General features: G+C 35.8%; 1 long non-coding RNA gene across 1 annotated transcript in view; it reads left to right on the plus strand.

Moving 5' to 3' along the window:
• LOC107563257 (uncharacterized) overlaps positions 1–18,105 on the plus strand; it is a 27,117-nt gene extending 9,012 nt beyond the window's left edge. The window contains exons 2-3 of the long non-coding RNA XR_001606084.1: positions 17,647–17,804; positions 17,948–18,105. This is a non-coding gene — a long non-coding RNA (uncharacterized lncRNA). The remainder of the gene's footprint in view (positions 1–17,646; positions 17,805–17,947) is intronic.
• Positions 18,106–20,256: the final 2,151 nt, after the last annotated feature.

Here is a 20,256-nt window from a genome sequence, read left to right on the forward strand (position 1 = left end):
TTTTTTGCATAAACCATGATACTTTCTTTTCAGGATTCTTTGATTAATAAAAGTTCGAAAGAACAGCATTTATTTGAAATCGAAATCTTTTGTAACCGTATAAATGTCTTTACTGTCATTCGAACAATTTCATGCATCTTTGCTGAATAAAAGTATTCTTTTTTTTTTTTTAAAAAAATCTTACTGACCTCAATGTTTTGAACAGTAGTGTGTATTATATGTTAATATTTCATGTTATTATTGAATGTTTCCTCATATACTCGAATGTTTACCATTTGCATAGGTCTTTTTATTGTTTCATAATTTTGGTTATTTTTTTATTTTAGTGATTTATTTAAAATGTTACATTTATTTCAACTTTCCATACCCCCAACAATTTCTTTACATTATATTTTATACAAAACCTATTTATTTTATATATTGAAGTAACGTTTTCATTTACAAAGTAACTTTTCTACATTTTTTTAAACCAAATAAAATGATCAAATATCAACATACGCACTCAGAAAAAAATTACAAAACTGTCACTGGGGCGATACCTTTTCAAAGGGAACTAATATGTGCACTTTAGGTAGAATAAGTACTAGTTTCTTTAAGGTACTGATATGTACCGTTTAGGGGTAAATAAGGTGCAAAAACGTTCCTTTTAGCTTCAGTTAGTCTTTTCTCTCAGTCTTTTGGCTTGTGTGTCAGTGTTTACCTTTTCCCATGCCAGCAGTGGCCTGCTTACCAAAGTTTGTTTACCCCTGTGATAAAATGTATTGGCCATGATGCAAAAGTTGCTGCAATCAGATCAGCGTTTCGGCTAATATCAACAGCTGTAGTGAACAGCTGATGAAAACCAAATTCATAATATAGCCAACTTAAAATCATCAGGTTTGCATCCTGTTGTGGGAGTATTTCTTATAAGATGGGACTGAAGCACTTGTCAGCAGAGAGGAAGATGGATGGTACAAATTACAGGCAAAACTAAAACCTGCAGCAAGGAAGTTGAAAATGGGAAGATGGCTGGAGCTTTCAACATGACAACACACCACCAAATCAGCTATTCAGCGGCTGAAAGACAGGATGATAAATGTCCTAGAGATGTCACGTCAGTCCTAAAATCCTGTAAACGTGGAATGATGAAATAAGGGCCAGCCAATGATGTCTATGCTCTCTTAATATTTGCCCTCATGATACATGTGAAAAATCAATCAAGTATGAAAGCAGATAGAGGGCAAAATTCAGACAAAGGATGCTTTTAAAGTATAGCCTATAAAGGAAGAGTTCACCAAGTTCTGTCACAATTGACTTGCTCTTAAACCCATGATTCTTCCACATTCTTGTTGTTGAAAAGTACAATTTGCCAACATAAAATCTCATTTTAGATGCACAGGATTCAATATGAATGCTCACAGTGCGCCGAACTATGTTTCTCATATTATATCTTTAGATGCCTTATAATTTCCTAATATGATCGAACAGAATGACCACGTCCTATTTTTTTCTTGCAGGGATTTATTTTCCTATCGACGTGCTTATATATGTACGCATCTTTGAGTTGATTTAGTTTACAGTTCTCTTGCAAATACAGGTCAATTATGTGCAATGCCTGCATGCTATTGGTCAAAATACTTTTCAGTCATTTCAGCAAGGATGAAAACAATAGAAAAACAAAGCCAAACACCCGTACATTTTAGGCAATTTAGATATCTTGGTCAGGACATGTCCGGGATAAAGGGGACATATTGTCTCCCTCAAAGATAACATGTGGACATTTAGCTCTTTTCTCAAAGCAAAATATACTATGCTGAAACGTGGAATATTCCTTGCATGAAGCCACAAATATAATTTGAACATGAACAAGAAAACAAAGTAGGTGGCGTTAAGTGATCATCTTTATGAGTGAGTCAGTAGAGCGTTCATTTAACCAATTTGTTTGAAAATGCAGTTTCATTCATAGACGAAACAGGTGCATGTCTTTTTGAATGTGCCATCGATTCATTCATTGAATCGATTTTTTCCAAAGTCACTGAATCATTCGGTAATGGAGTCTTCCGGTGCATCAGAAATCGCGTACTGAAATCTATACTGAGTATAGGTACTGCATTTGAATTTTTATTTACTTCACGACCGTTAAAAAAGTATGTTCTATATAGTATGAATATGGGTAGTATGAATGAAATTCGGATGTACTACATCCGCCATATTGTTACTGTCACATGACCTACCAGAGTCAGTTGCATTGCTTCACTGCCATTCATAAATATTCTCCCGTGGCCTCATGGGATAGTAAAGTGTCCATCGAATGCGCACTTCAGAATTAGGGTGGAAGTAGGTCATCCAGGTACTTTTCGACTACTGTTTTACGCATTCCCCCATAGCAGAGAAAGCACAAAAAGTCTGCATATACTCTTGTGCAAAAAGTCAAATTTAGTATACTTTTAAAAAGAGTACTTAGTATGGAAGTAATATACTTTAAAATATATACTTAAGTGCAAACGGAATGTAGCTTTATGTTTTCAGACACTTATTTATAAACTGCAATTAAATGAAAGCATATTATAGATTACATTATTAAATGCAATTAGCTGAACTTTAGTGCTTTTTGACCCACCCAGTTCATCTTTATATGAAATGTCAAAATAATTTTTATTGTCTTGAAATATGAAATGTAAAAAAAAAATATTTGACATTACTATAAAGTGCACTCTTTAAAAGTGTAGCCTTCGTTAAGGAACATAATCATGAAAGTGGACCTTAAGTACACTTAAGTGGCCTTATATTTAACTGATGTTAAAATTATTTGCAAGCAGTTTAAAAACAAAACAAAAAAACTTTTGAAGTACACTGCATGTGCACATTCAATACAATTAAGCACACTTCTATGCATACAAGCTATAATGATGAACACCAGCATTGCTGTGTGAATTTACCGAGGCGTTGCATCTCAGAGCCGGGTTGAACTTTCACCCAGTGCCCGGATCAGTGTAGATTAGCTCAGCCGCTGTATATGTGTGCTATTTCTATCCCACTTGGGGGGGGGAGGGGGGGGGAGGATGAAAAACACTGTTGTTTTCTTTCCACTTCTATCCTTGCCATTCTCTCACTTGGATGATGGCTTAATGTGTTTTCCGTGCTTTCGTTTACCATGAGCGTGTGTGTGTGTGTGGAGGGGCTCCTTCAGTAGGAGTCATTTGCTTTCACTGACCGCTCTCGCTCACACACGCTTGCTAGCAGCACATGGCCTGAAGACAGCACACACTCTCTCTTCACGTGGTGGCCCTTTGTTATCTCTCATTCTCTATTTTTCTCTCCATCAGCACACCTTCTTCTTTCTGCTTTTCCTGTTACCTTTATCAATGCTTTTGCCGTCAACCATAACGTGAGTTACCTGCACAGATTTAGTTGACTTTCTTGTATCAACAATTCAGTTTCAAACAAATCTGAAAACTGTTATTCCTGCTTGATTTGCCTTCAACTTGTAGATGCATTTGAATTAGTGCACAATGCATATTTATTCAAAATCCATTTGACATCAGTCGTGTTCGAGTGTTTTATTTTTAGCTGAAGCGGAGTAGTGTGCTGTGTTTATAGGTCACGGTCGAAACGTCATGTAGTTACTTGTCTTGTCTGCAAAGATTGGTGTAATCCAAGTAATCAAGTAATCTTGTTCCTCTGCTAACCACATGACTGGGAATAAAACGCTACATTTGGTCCCAATGTACTATTACACAGGACTACAGGACTGAAATAAATGGAGTCTCCCTTGTGGGATGATGCAGTCTCTGTAATTTGCATCCACCAAATGAGAAACATCTCCTGACGTTCGTGCCGGTCTGGACATAAATCAAATGGAAAAATATCACCTTTATTTAGCATTTTCCAGATTTCCGTCTCCTTTCTTCCTTTTAATCCTCAATGAAGATCAGTGTGAGCAACACTCAGGAAATCAACTTTTACTGCTTGGGAAATGCAACACAATTGTTGAACGTTTTGTTTAAAGATTAGTTTCATTGTGCGTAATTATTTTAAATAGTAAAACTTTACAATTAGGTCCTATTTGTTAAAGGGGTCATATGATGCTACATGCACTTTTACAAGTTCTTGTCTACAACTGCTCCAGTGATGAAACAATGGCAGACTGATGACAGCTCACTCAGGGCGGGTCTAAGGTAAGACACCAGTCCAGTCTGTGCTGAAACGCTACTGTCAATCAAACTATCGTGGGAGGGGCCTGTCTGTGTGACGTCACACAGACAGGCCCCTCCCACGATAGTTTGATTGACAGTAGCGTTTCAGCACAGACTGGACTGGTGTCTTACCTTAGACCCGCCCTGAGTGAGCTGTCATCAGTCTGCCATTGTTTCATCACTGGAGCAGTTGTAGACAAGAATGACTCCTAAGCGATTGAGGTTGTTGGATGTAATAATGAACATAGCAGTCGTCATTTACTCCCGACATCTGAGCTGCTGAAGACGCAGTGGATTACGTTTGTTTTTGAAGAGAATGCGCCCCCAATCTACATAAATGCGTCTATGTTCGCGCGAATCATTCGTGATCCAGCTTCACCAACAGAAGAAGAGTGTAAGATTTTTTTAATGAATCTTTGCAAATCGCCTTTCCTAATAATGTGCTAATTAGCAAGTTTCACGATGAATGCAGCTAAAGTAAACAATCCCTCAGAGAGCAGCTCGGAAGAGAGGGGCGGGGTCAGCAGAGCTCATTAACATTTAAAGGAAAATGCTACAAAGCTGCATGCTCTGAAAAGAGCTGTTTTTGACAGGGTAAAAAGGCGTTTTTTACACTACCATTGAGAATTTTTTACCAAACTATGTTACAGACTTTTCATTAAGACCCAAAAGGCTGAACAACTTCCTCTGCCCTTAATACAAATGCCTTCTCTCCCTCCCTCACTCACTCACTCACTCACTCACACTTTTTGTAATTTATAAGTCTCCTATATGAACCAAGGCTGCATTTATTTATTTTATCAAAAATACAGTAAAAACCGTTATATATATATATATATATGTATGTGTGTGTGTGTGTATGTATGCATGCATGCATGTATATGTATATATACACATACTGTGTATATACATAAATTGAACACCATATGATGATATATATAAAATATGTAACAAGTTATATATAAAAATATTATGTATAAAGTAAATAGTAATTTAAAAAAATGTTTATGATTATTTTGTATATATGTGATACTTGTCTCATATATATATATGTGTGTGTGTGTGTGTGTGTGTGTGTGTATGTATGTATGTATGTATGTATATATATACACATTTATTTATATCATTAAAAATAATAATTAAAAAACAGAATCCTTAAACACACAAAGCATAATACACTTTTAAGTCATTTTAGTGTCATCTTACTGACCCCAAACTTTTAAACACCATATGACAACACTTCTTTTATAAAGAACACTGCTTTCTCACTCTGGAGAATCGATTCTCCAGCCATTGATATCAACCAGTTCAGCACCACTGCCATGGACAGCACCTGATAACATCTCACATAAGAAGGTATACCTTAAGCAGCCTCCTAAGGCAATGATTCTCAAACCTGTCTTGGAGTACCCCCAGCCCTGCACATTTTGTATGTCTCCCTCATCTATCACACCTGATTCAACTCATCAGCTCATTAGTGGAGACTGCAAGACGTGAAGTGGGTGTGTCAGATATAGGAAGACATACAAAATGTGCAGTGCTGGGGGTACTTCATGGAGAGGCCATATGATAATATAAAGTAAAAAAATAATATAATAAGTAATAATTTAGAAATAAAAAAATAAACAATCATTGTGTGTGCGTGTGTATACATGCGAGCACACACACGCCAGTTTCTTGTTGCACAACAACAGCTGATGCATTCTTGCTTCCCAACCCCCACCCTGACACACAGCTCCTCTATTCCTGCTGCCCCTCCCTGCGGTGCCCTTGGCAGTGTTTGAGGCCGCCAGGTCTTTACATAACCGCTCTGGCCTACGACAAGGTGTTACAGTAACACGTTTCTCCCCTGGTGCATGTGAACTCACTGTCACATGGGGACGGCCTAAGCCAGGGGTGCCCAACCCTGCTCCTGGCGATCGACCGTCCTGCAAAGTTTAGCTCCAACTCTAATCAAACACACCTGCCTTTAATTTTTAAGTGATCCTGAAGACCTTAATTAGTTGCTTCAGGTGTGTTTGATTAGGGTTGGAGCTGAACTTTGCAGGACAGTCGATCGCCAGGAGCAGGGTTGGGCACCCCTGGCCTAAGCCGTGTCCAGGGGCGATTCTATGATTTTCATTTTAGGGGGGCTCAGCCCCTAATGAGGGTAATAATAAAAAAAAATTATAAATATATAAATAAAAAAAATGTTTGACTAATAGGGATGGTTTACTAAACTTATTGCAGTATTACACTGTATTGCTTAGATAGGTAACATTTGAGTACTGAACAAGACTTCCTGATCTCACACACACATACCTGTTTACTGTAGTTACAAACACAACATTTTACTGCTTTTCTAGTACTTTTTAGTGTCATTTTTTTTAGTGTCATCTTACTGACCCCAAACTTTTAAACACCATATGACATTGGTTCTCAAACCTGTCCTGGAGTACCCCCAGCCCGAGAACCAGCCCTGCACATTTTGTATGTCTCCCTCATCTATCACACCTGATTCAACTCATCAGCTCATTAGTGGAGACTGCAAGACGTGAAGTGGGTGTGTCAGATATAGGAAGACATACAAAATGTGCAGTGCTGGGTTATAATTTAGTAAAAAAAAAAAGTAATAATTTAGAAATAAAAAAATAAACAATCATTGTGTGTGCGTGCGTGCGTGTGTGTGTGTGTGTGTGTATATACACACGCGCACACAGGACAGTCGATCGCCAGGAGCAGGGTTGGGCACCCCTGGCCTAAGCCGTGTCCAGGGGCGATTCTATGATTTTCATTTTAGGGGGGCTCAGCCCCTAATGAGGGTAATAATAAAAAAAAATTATAAATATATAAATAAAAAAAATGTTTGACTAATAGGGATGGTTTACTAAACTTATTGCAGTATTACACTGTATTGCTTAGATAGGTAACATTTGAGTACTGAACAAGACTTCCTGATCTCACACACACATACCTGTTTACTGTAGTTACAAACACAACATTTTACTGCTTTTCTAGTACAACCCTCTTTCTTTAGCTCAAGTATGCAAACCTCTTTGCACATGCACTGTAATATGTATTATATTGAAAGTAAAATTTTCAAATGAAAATGGCAACGTGATTGTTTCATAAAGTATGCGGTTTCATTTTTGCTGGAGGAAACCGCTGTAGTGTGATGACGAAACGCAGCGAAATTTTACAGTAGATGGGAACCGATTGCTCCCCCATGATATTTTGTTAACCATATTTATGACAAAGAACTGTACAGTTGCAGAAATTTTAACAATCTATCGATAAACACACACCTTGACCTCTTGCCCACCTTGCACTCTGCGCCGCCACGGTCTGCTTATTGAAGAACGCGCTGAAAGACGGGGAGGAGCCGAAGTCTGCTGCTGTTTTCATATGCAATTTAAAGGGGACTGAGGCGATCACGAATTCATGTACAGTTTATGGAGCTGATCGCAAATTTTTAGGGGGGCTAAGTAGTCATTTTAAGTGGCCTAGCAACGCCCATGGCCGTGTCCCTCCCTCAGGTGTTTGTATTAAGGGCAGAGGAAGTTGTTCAGCCTGTAAACGAGGGCTGGCCCCGTAACCTGAAGCCTCCGTCTGTTGGGCTGAGCCGGACAGAAGCCATTTATATAACCTCAAGGTCTTTCCCTCTCCCTGTCTGCTCTCTGGAGTGAAATGAGGTTACCAGGTTTCTGTGAGATTGTTTGACTTTGCATGCCGTTGAACAAACCCTTGTAATAAAGAAGTGCACATAAAAAGAGTACTTATTATGATAATTAGATAGTTTAAAAGAATTTACCTGAGTGCAAACTGAATGTTATAGGACATGTTATTTACAATGAAATATAAATGTATTATAGAGAATGAGTCTGATTCAAGGAGAATCAGAAGGCTGAATCCCGACTGACAGAGGAGGAGTTGGGGATGGAGGAGGGTAATTAGCTATTGAGCAATGCGAAAACTGCTGATAATACTGAGGGACCTTATATATGAATGCTTAGATAGGTGTCGTATTCCCATAGGTAGATGGGGATCAGCTGAAAGTCAGCTGATGCGAGCTTGACTAACGTGACCTGCCAGAACTAACGCTACGCTTGATTTCTTCTCTGTTAGTTTTTTCTTCGCTAACAACAGTTAATGTAACCCAATCCCTGCTGTGTCAGCACATGAAGCGTTTACATGTGTGAGCTAGATGTTATTCACCAGAGACAGACATATTATGTTAAACTATGAGATAATGTTTAGTGTATTTTCCCTCATTCTTCTGTGTCAAAGTCACGTGTGCTTCGCAAAAATAATGCTACACACGTCTTATTTCCTCATGACTTCACCTGATATTGTTTATGGCTTACAGAAACTGTTTAACCTGTGCCTCTCCGCTTCCTTTTTCAGTGTTGTTGTGAAATCTAGTTAAGGCTTTGAGTTGAATCATTAACAAATCAAAGTCTAGGTGCGGCCCTGAGAGGAAAGCAGGTCAGCGAGTACACGTGAGAGGAAAATCTATGCCACCTGCGAGAAAATCATGTTCCCTGGCCGGCCGCCATGTAAACAAACACGCAGTGCCAAACGCTTCTCGATTCTGTGAAATTAAATAGATAAGTGAAATACAAGAGCGTCTTTGAATAGGTGGCTGTGTTCACGTTTCCTTGTTGTGGTACTTCATGTTTTGTAAGTTGTATATTTCCTCAAAGTTTAGAGAAATAATTCCACTGAATTTTATTACAACATTTAACAAAAAACATATCTCATAATGTGATATTTAAAAGTACATATTCAGGTTTGGAGGGAAGTAATTACATTTTTGAGTAAAATGTATTTTTATATTTTCAGTTTAAGCTTTAGAAATTGTATTTGTCATTTTTATTAGTTTATTTTATTTTAGTTTGAGTTCTTTTAGTGCCAACTAGGCAACATTTTTCATTTCCATTTAAGTTAAAGTTTTTCATCTAATATTTATATTCTATTTTATTTCGGCTTTACTAAACATAATATTGAATAGTTTAAGTTAACATTTTTTGAACCCATCTCGTCATCTGATATTTATTTAGTATGTACTTGTATACTTTATTTTTATTTAAGTTTTAGTACTTTTAGTGCCTCGACTTTCAGTTTGGTGCCAAGGCAACATTCTCCATTTTTGTTTAAGATAAAGTTTTTCATCTAATATTTATAATTTATTTTAATTCAGCTTTACCAAAAATGATTTTGAATAGTTTACAGCATAAGAACAGCACCAGCTGTTGACTAAGTTGAATTGAACTTAGTTGAATTCAGCTAAGTTGAGTTGTTAATGATTTCATTGCTTGACATCAACAATGCTAACTTGAATAAAACAAATGGTGTTGGATGTCGCAGTCTAAAGGCGCATGGTTTGAATCCCAGAGATGTGGAGTGAAATTCTAGAGTGTGTATTTGAAGTTTCTTTGATGTGAAACAGATGATACATTCAGATATGGAAAGATTTGGGCTGTTCTAATAATGATCTAAGAATAGATCCATGTCTAGATAGCATCTCTCAGGAATGTATAGTCAAAGAAGTTGCGGTTATCTGAATTAGAGCGATGCTCTTAGAAAATGTACCAATGACAAATGGAGCTCGTTCTGTACAGGGAAAAAACATCCCAGGCTCACGTGGCTAGACAAAAATGCATATTTGCCCTTTCACCTATACAGGAAGTTCCCCTTGTTTAGTCTGCTGCCCGAGCCTTTCATGGCTTTCTGTTTATAAGCAGGTGCTGCCTCAAGTTGGAGTCCTTTTATGCTAAGCTAGCATTCTGCAGTGATTGACCTCTGACCCTTATGAAATGTCATCCTGCGGGTCTTAACATTAACCCTCAGTGACAGCTGTAGGATTAATACATGCCAGGAGAGAATATGACATATAATTCATGAATGATCAGTACTGTAAACAGCTGTGCACTTGGGTTTATTTTGTAATATTTAAACATAGAAACCAATCAATTCAAACAATTGAGGGAACAATAGACACAACATAAGCATAGTTCAGAATCCTCAAACCACCCAGAGGTCTGCATTTGGCCAAATTACTCAGTGTTTGCCAGTAGGTTTTCCTACAAGGGTCGTCAAACCTGACCAGCATATATATGTAGTACATGTCAGCTAGAGAAAAAAATTGCGGTTTTTCTGTACATACCTATCGGTGTTTCATTTCAGTACGGCTCATATGTGATGTGTATTTTTTTGTGGTCTAAATTGTTTCAACACACATTAATGCTTCCTGCATGTTTAAAATATCACAATTCAATTCAGAAGAGAGAGAGCCATGTGATGGAGACACGTGACTAGTTGGGCCTTTCCTAAACGCCAGCGTTCACATTCCACCCAAAACACCGGAAAACGTCCACCCACCTCTCCTTCTGTGTCATGCATTTCTTTCTGTCCTTCACTCTTTCAAGAAACGGCAATTATTTTTTCTTTAATAAAAGAGCATTATTATTGCTTAGTGTTAGGGGTTTATTCAAATTATTAACTAAGTATTAAACTTCAGCATGACTCATCCCTCACTGTTAGTGCTATATACAAGTTTGGAATAATTAAAATGTTAAAATTGTAAGTGATTTAAACTAATTTTTTTTTTACATATTAAAAGAAGTCTCTTATGCTCACCAAAGCTGCATTTATTTGATATAAAAATACAGTAAAAACAGTGATATTGTGAAATATTATTACAATTTAAAATAAATGTTTTCTATTTATATATATTTTAAGATGTAATTAAGATGTATTAATTTTCAGCATCATTACTCCAGTCTTCAGTGTCACGTGATCCTTCAGAAATCCTTCTGATATGCTGCTCAAGAATCATTTCTTATTATTATCAATGCTGAAAACAGTTTTTGCTGCTTTATATTTTTATGGAAATGGTGATACACTAACATTCAAATGTTTGGGGTAAGTATGTATAAACAAAAAGAAAAACATCTTTTTATTCAGCAAGGATGCAGTAAAAATAATTTTAAAATGCTACTAAAATGTAATATTTCGAATAAATGCTGTTCAATGAACTTAGTTCATCAAAAAATCTAATAAAAATGTATCTTGGTCTCCACAAAAAATTGTTTTCAACTTTGATGATAATAACCATTATTAATAATTGAACACCAGTAATAATTGATAATTGAGCATCAAACCAGCATGTTAGAATGATTTCTGAATGTGACACTGAAGACTGGAGTAATGATGCTGAAAATTCATAGAAATAACTGAAATGATTTTAGCAAATGGCTGCAATATCACAAAGAGTGAAAAATTTAAGGGGGTCTGAATACTTTCCGTACCCACTGTAAATAACATTTTACAATATATTACAATAGAAAACAGTTACACGTACTGTATTTTTGATTAAATAAATGCAAAAGAGTCTTAAAAACCTAAAAACAAACAAAAACATTTGTATTCCAATTTGCATCTTTATTTATTTATTTAAAAAAAGGCACAATGTACAGTCATCAGCATTCAAATAAGCGTAAATGTACCCAAGTTATGCAAGTCCCTTTGCCTGACATATCCAAAGTACATTTTGTAATACACTTTAGCCTTTGAAGATTTAATCAAATTTTCAGTAGGAAAAAGATAGGCTAGTGTCACAACAGTGTCAACATATTTTGGCTTGAAATAAATATTGCCGTACGAGAAGCAATTATCACAGTGTTTTTTTAAATTTTTTTTTATTATGCTTCAACAGAACAGGCAATTATCACAGTGTCGACACTGCCGAGCAACCCAGATGACAAGATAACAAGCGCTCTGGCTGCGCCAAACATTAGTTGTGTTTCTCAGAAAAGCGAGACACGTGCTCTGCCTTGGGTTGCGTCGGCGCACTCTAGGATTCTCAGAAAAAGATTCCAGTTCACTGGAAACCAGCAGAGAAGGGAGGAACGAAATAAAAAGAAGACTGGATGCAGAGCGAATCGGAATGCCCACGGCTGTTACTCTTTTGGCCCCGCCTCTTTCTTTTGAGCTGCGCTGTGACTGGCTGCCAAGACGAGTGAGTTCACATGAGGCTCCGTGTTCTCCGAGAGGTGGGAGGAGTCGACCTACATTCTGCTGCAGCCTCAGAACGGCCTAGCAGCCAATGTTATATAAAAACATTTAACACGCCACGCTCACACAAACACTTGTGTATACAAAAGCCGTGATCCAGACGGCTTTTGCAAAGTCTGTTCAGGGCTTTATAAGGGGGAACATTTTTCTAACAGCCGGTTTGAATAGAATGGCATGCTGCATATCATTCTGAAGGGTCCTTTAGGGAAGGTACGTGCACCGAACACTTTCCGGTCAAAACACGAACACAACCCCATGAGGCTTTTCACAGGACACCAGCTGAAGTGTCATCGATGTTTACATGGCATAAAATAAGGAAGCTATAAAGCCGTGAATTGCGCTCGTGTAAACAAACAATATTGTGATATTGTAAAATGTCATTCACTGTCTTTTGGTGAAGTCTATAAACTAAGTTAACTACACCGTTTATGATTCCTATTTCCTGAACTATATTAGCGAGTCCACTTTAAAGATGCTACACCTTTGCAGTGTTTTTTTCTTTTGGAAAAAGCAAACAATGTCAGTGCCAGCTACCTGTTTAATGATCAAAAGGTCCAGAGCACTTCAGGTGCATGGGCTCAAAAATAAATAAATCAATAAATAAACTAATGAAAAATACAAAGCTCAGATATTTTGCATTAAAAAATTGCTTTGATTTTTTTTAAACATAACTTAAATACAATTAAATAACAATGTATTGTTACATTTATTTTAAAATATAAACATAAATAAATTGTTAACATTTGAGTACATTATACTTTATGTTATAATAATATGTAACATTGAGTACAATGAAAAATACTTCTAAAGAATTTATTAACATATACTTTAGAAGTATATGTAAACCTACCCCTCACAGGAAACTTTCTGCATTTTTAGATTTTCAAAAAACTTAATTCTGTATGATTTATAAGCTTTTGTACCCGTGGGGACCACAATTTAGGTCCATGAGTCTGTGTATAGTCAGGTTTAAGTCCCCACCAGGATATATAAACCAGTACACACACACACACACACACACACATTATCCTAATAATTCTTTATAAAGATTTCAGGTATATTTATTTATTATTTTTTTCAGGTATATTAAAAATATATATTTTTTAGGTATTTCAAGTATATTTAAATGCAAACAGTTTTGCTTCAGGACCCAAATTCAAATCAAGCTCCCAAGACCAAAATTGTCTATTGTACAAATTGTACATTGTCTGTTGTCTATTGACTTTAAAATCAAGCATGTATTTTCCTAATATATAACCATAAACAGCACAAACACAGTAGTATGCAAAAATTACCATGACATGGGCTAAACAAATATTCAAGGACATTTTAATATTAAAATTAAATATTTAATTTCATAAAATAAATGTCCTGAATGTATGTATGTATGTATGTATGTATGTATATGTATATATATATATATAATTCTAAATAATTTTAAACTATTTTAAATTATAAATAATTGAAAACATTTTTGTGCTAGCTTAGCATTGGGAATATTTTAAAATTGAAGATGTATGTGTATGTATGTATAAGAAGGAAAGCTGTCTGTCTCTGTCCTGCTTTAGCACTCGTTCTGTGCTGTGCAGCACCTGTTGATATTTCAGAAAGTTATCATGACAGGTTAGTTCCTTTACCAGCTGTTGTTCTGTGTAACGTGTTTACTCATTCACACAGAAAGCTGCCGTTTATGGGTCAGTCTGCATGTGCCATTCAAAATTGTAATACTAGAATGTGAGTCAGACTCGTACAACAGAGTGTCAAGTTATAAAGAAACGGATAAACAAGTCATTAAGCTGTCCGTCCGGCATCCATGCTTCCCCTGCCTCACATGCGCCATCTGACCTCATTTCAGGATACAAATAGGAAAATGAAAACTAAAACAACAGCTGGAGTGATATTTGGTGAACGCAGACTCGCGTGGGCACAGAGCCAGTTAGATCATTGATAAGCTGATCTCTGTTCTCTTATGAGACAGCATGCATGGGTAAACACAGACAATCACACACACCATTACTGAAAACTCTCTGTGTTGTGCAATCTGTCTGAGCTGCTCACATTTTATGCATATTGACTTACTTAGGAAGTAAACTGAGCTAGAACCATAAAAGTGCTTAATGGGAAAAACAGCAAGGGTTTTATTCATTAGCTGAGGTATACTTAACTTTTAAATGCACACCGAATATGCTTTACATTTACATTATGCAATTAAAGATTGTCATGAAAGAGGAAACCCATAGTAGTTGTAACAGTGACACAATCTCATATAAATCTAAATGTCTAAGTTGGTGATCAGGGAAAAATGTCAAATTATTAACTGTAACATTTAAAATAAGTTAACAATAATAATAAAAAAAAAAATCAAACAATCACTCAAAATAATTTAGCTACAACTTTAAATGACAAGTTTTTAACTAATTAAAAACAAATAAAAACATTTATTTTTAAAAATGTTTTTATTAACACTTTGGACTCAAGTGTTAAACCTTGCACTGATGACCTTACACTCAAAAACAAACTCGTAAATAAATATGTACATAAATGTCACAGTGGCGTACATGGCTCACACATCACAGATGATTATGGGTTAGCAGGGACACACAGGAACGTGAAAAACAGAAGGTGGGGAATGTTTTTGGCTTCAGGAAGGAAATCAAGCAGGAAGAGATATAGTACATGTTTTTGTTTTGAATTATGTCCAAACACAGAAAACCCTTTCCTTTCTCATATTAAACTCCTCTCTCTCAATCTCATTCTCCAGCCATATTGCCATCTTTTTTATATTCTCTTTTTATTAATGTACCAATACTTCCATAATGGAAGAAACTGTTATTTATAGCCCAGTTTCCAGACAAAGGCAGATTTCGAAGTGCATTGTGTTTGGAAACTGACAGTGAAATGTCTGTATTTAATATGACAAATCTAGAACAGGATCAGTTTAACCAGCTTAACCTGTTTTTTTGTTTGTTTGTTTTACCTCACTAAAGCTATAATTAATATGACATAAATCCATCTGCAACATACATATTTTTCCCTGTTATAAAACAAAATAACATGCAAATGTTTTATATCGGAGAAAATACATTTAATCCTTTAAGAGCTCTGCAAAAAGTACCGGACAAAGAAAATATATTACCTTTTATATATCAACGATCAATATATTCAATTATTTAATGTATATTGAATATATACTGAATAATACATTGTGTTTATATTACAATACATTGCATAATACTGAAAAATGTGACAATATATCTACTTATATAATATGCATGCAATTTAATTTTATATTCAGTAATGCAATGCATAATATATAGATGGTATATATGTGTAATATATGTACACAGTTATGAGGAAAATATATATTGTGATATTCATATATTTGTATTTGTGTGTATATACACATGCCTATATACAGTATTTTTTATATACCATAGCCGCATGGTACATATAGAATATACCTAACCCTAACCCTAACATGTAGAATATTGAAGAATATAATGACTACTTTACAATAAATGGAAATGTATTCATATTGCATTATATTTCCCAATATATTATCATATTTTTGTTTTGTAATAGAAATCAAATTTAAATAAAATATTATTTCTTCAAAATACATAGATGCTTCTAAATGTCAACAGATAAAACTGAGCCATGAAAACCGAACAAATCTTGACCCCTTGGTCTCTGTGATGCACATTCGCATATAAATGATTAATGGTTGCAAATTGTTAGTGATACTGATTGTAAAATATGATTTTGATCATGGTTGGTGGAGTAAAAACGTCAGGTCAATAGTCAAACAGGTGAGCCGTGTGTGTTCATGATGACATGAGTGTGTTTGTCTGTGTGGGTGGAGAAAACACTGCAGCAGCTGAAACACTTTTATTTTCTGCTTTTTGTTCTAGTTGCATACAACATTTTTTGTCCTAGTTACTTTGAAGGGTTTCAGAAACATACTGGCCCAAAACCAAAAGTACTAGAGTGCTACTATTTTAATTTTGGACATTTACATGCACTGAAAAACAATCACTCAGAAGTTGCTTGTAAATGTCACAAATAATTATAAAGAAATGGCAAGTAACACATTAAATGTGAAATTATAAAGCAAAAAAATATTGTCATGTAAAATGCAATAAACTTAGTAAAATAAACAAGTGCATTGATATGCCAGGTAAATACCATGGATGTGCATCAATATAAATACGGATATGGGTACTAACATCAATAAGGTAATCGTTTCCAATTAATCAGTACCGTGGTATATATGTCAAAATACTAACAGCATTTATATGTAAATTGATGGAGAAAGTGGAATTATGTTAACATGCATTGTACAAACACATAAATAACTGTTAACCACATGCAAACCATATGCAAACTTTTAAGCCTGACGTTTTAATAAATATACATTTACATGTATGCATTTGGCAGATGCTTTTATCCAGAGTAACTTACATTGGATACATCTTATCTGTTCTTGCTATCCGTGGGAATCGAACCAGTGACTTTAGCAAGGCTCTACTGTTTGAGTGACACTGTTTAAATCTGCATTATTATTAGGTGATTATATAAATAAATGATTCTAACTTATTATTTCAAATGATCATTTATGTGCATTGTTCAATTTGGTGTACACTGAAAAACAAATTGGCTGAATTCATGAATAAAGATTACTGAAGTATATTTACAAGACAATACTATTTCAGTCTTCCTACTTCAAGATTTGTATTCAGTGGTTCCATTTCTTGCCATTTTATTTGTAATTATTTGTGAAATTCACCAATTTCTGAGTGTAAATTGTTTCAAAGTAATTTTGTTCAGTGAACATGTTGAATTAAAGTGAAATTTTGAAGAAGAAAGAATGAAATAGTATTTGCTAGTAAATCAAGCTATACAATAATTTGTTACAACTTCCAAAAAAAAAGTACAGTGTAGAGTTGCATAAAAATGCAGCTGATTAGTTTAGTCTAGATCTACAGCACATAAAGGTGTTTATTTTATGATTTTTTTAAATGGCAGACTTAGCAGACCAAGCTTTCTGTGCGAATAAGTATGCTACTAGCATTAATAATTTAAAAATAGTTTTACTTGTAACACTTTACAATAAGGTTCCATTAGTTAATGTTAGTCAATTTATTAACTAACATGAATGAACCATGAATAGTACATTTATTACAGTATTTAATCTTTGTTAATGTAAGTTAATGAAAATACAGTCATTGATTGTTAGTTCATGTTAATTCACAGTGCATTAACTAATGCTAACAAGCACAACTTTTGATTTTAATAATGCATTAGTAAATGATGAAATTAATATGAACACGTTCACTCTTACTTCATTTGAACTAAAGTGGTTAACTAAGTGTTACTGCTTTATTTTAATGTTGCCTTTTATTGACTGTGATTGCAGAGGGCAGATGGTGTTTCTGCAGACCTGTCCATGTGAAGGAAAGCTCGCAATGGGCCAAAATCCAAATGCAAAATATTTCCTTTGTGCAATGGCACAAACACATGCAGCAGTGGCCTGATCTGTTGACCCAATGCTCTTGGCAGTTCGAAATAAGCCAGGTAACCCGAGAAGCCTGTTTTCCCTGAGCTTTCCTCTACAGGACAGGCCTCTCGCTCTCTCTTTTCTGTTTTTCTCCCAATACTTTTACTTCTATGTCTATCACCATCTCTCTCTCCTCTCTCTCATTCCTCCCTCCCTTCAGCGCTGACCTACTTTTCTACTGACCTGTTTATGCAAGCCTCTATGCGCTCCAGTTACAAAAAGGGGGACAAAGGGGAAGCTGAATCCATAGGACTGTGCTACTGTTGCCACTGCTGTTGTTTGGGGATCATTAGCTGTAGCGCTGCCCCACCTCTCCACCAGCACTGCGACCTGTCCATGTGAAGGAAAGCTCGCAATGGGCCAAAATCCAAATGCAAAATATTTCCTTTGTGCAATGGCACAAACAGATGCAGCAGTGGCCTGATCTGTTGACCCAACGCTCTTGGCAGTTCGAAATAAGCCAGGTAACCCGAGAAGCCTGTTTTCCCTGAGCTTTCCTCTACAGGACAGGCCTCTCGCTCTCTCTTTTCTGTTTTTCTCCCAATACTTTTACTTCTATGTCTATCACCATCTCTCTCTCCTCTCTCTCATTCCTCCCTCCCTTCAGCGCTGACCTACTTTTCAACTGACCTGTTTATGCAAGCCTCTATGCGCTCCAGTTACAAAAAGGGGGACAAAGGGGAAGCTGAATCCATAGGACTGTGCTACTGTTGCCACTGCTGTTGTTTGGGGATCATTAGCTGTAGCGCTGCCCCACCTCTCCACCAGCACTGTGGCAGCCTTTGCAATGGTGTTTGTTAATGAAAATACAGTCATTGATTGTTAGTTCATGTTAATTCACAGTGCATTAACTAATGCTAACAAGCACAACTTTTGATTTTAATAATGCATTAGTAAATGATGAAATTAATATGAACACGTTCACTCTTACTTCATTTGAACTAAAGTGGTTAACTAAGTGTTACTGCTTTATTTTAATGTTGCCTTTTATTGACTGTGATTGCAGAGGGCAGATGGTGTTTCTGCAGACCTGTCCATGTGAAGGAAAGCTCGCAATGGGCCAAAATCCAAATGCAAAATATTTCCTTTGTGCAATGGCACAAACACATGCAGCAGTGGCCTGATCTGTTGACCCAATGCTCTTGGCAGTTCGAAATAAGCCAGGTAACCCGAGAAGCCTGTTTTCCCTGAACTTTCCTCTACAGGACAGGCCTCTCGCTCTCTCTTTTCTGTTTTTCTCCCAATACTTTTACTTCTATGTCTATCACCATCTCTCTCTCCTCTCTCTCATTCCTCCCTCCCTTCAGCGCTGACCTACTTTTCTACTGACCTGTTTATGCAAGCCTCTATGCGCTCCAGTTACAAAAAGGGGGACAAAGGGGAAGCTGAATCCATAGGACTGTGCTACTGTTGCCACTGCTGTTGTTTGGGGATCATTAGCTGTAGCGCTGCCCCACCTCTCCACCAGCACTGCGGCAGCCTTTGCAATGGTGTTTCAAAGCTCCCACAACGTTATGACACTGACTTCAAAAATAGAGGTGATTATTAATAGCATTTAGGTAGTTATGAGGCTACTGGCATTGGTTGCATTGGCCTATTTCACTCAGCTCACTTTAGTGGCACGTATTTCTTTCGTTGCCCATATTAACCAGTTTGGTTAATATGGGTTCATAAATTGGGTTAATATTTATCAACAATATTTGTTAATATTTATCAACAAGATTCTTTGCAATGTAGGCTTTTATGAAACAAATAATTTGCCTGTTTTTTAAAAATAGTTTACAATTGGGGGCGGGGGGTTGGTTTTCATATAAATTATTATATTTTTATAACCTGTATTACAATATATACTGTATATATGCTAAATATAATTTTGTAACAAATATATTTTGTTTAAACCTTTATATGAAGAATCTAATCCAATCTGAAATGTAACTAAGCATATCATTATTTATATATTTGTATATTAAATATATTTTGCACTTTAATATATTAACATATATATTAGCAATATATTTGTTTGGCCATTGTTTGTAGATTTTCATTCAATTCAATTGATCAAAAGTGACAGTAAAGACTTCTATTTCAAATAAATGCTGTTCTTCTGAACTTTTTATTAATCAAAGAATCCTGAAAAAAAGTATCATAGTTTCCACCAAAAATTATTAAGCAGCACAACTGTTTTCAACGTTAATAATAATCAGAAATGTTTCTTGAGCAGAAAATCCGCATATTAGAATGATTTCTGAAGGATCATGTGACACTGAAGACTGGAGTAATGATGCTGAAAATTCAGCTTTGCATCACAGGAATAAGCTACATTTTACAATATATTCAAATAGAAAGCAGTTATTTTATATAGTAATAATATTTCACAAAATTGCAAAAAAAAAATCTTACTGACCCCAAACTTTTGAACCTTTAGTGTATATGTGTGTGTGTGTGTGTGTATATATATATATATATATA

This window comes from Sinocyclocheilus grahami, unplaced genomic scaffold, assembly GCF_001515645.1.
Source record: "Sinocyclocheilus grahami isolate Dianchi unplaced genomic scaffold, SAMN03320097.WGS_v1.1 scaffold863.1, whole genome shotgun sequence".
NCBI classification, from domain to species: Eukaryota; Metazoa; Chordata; class Actinopteri; order Cypriniformes; family Cyprinidae; genus Sinocyclocheilus; species Sinocyclocheilus grahami.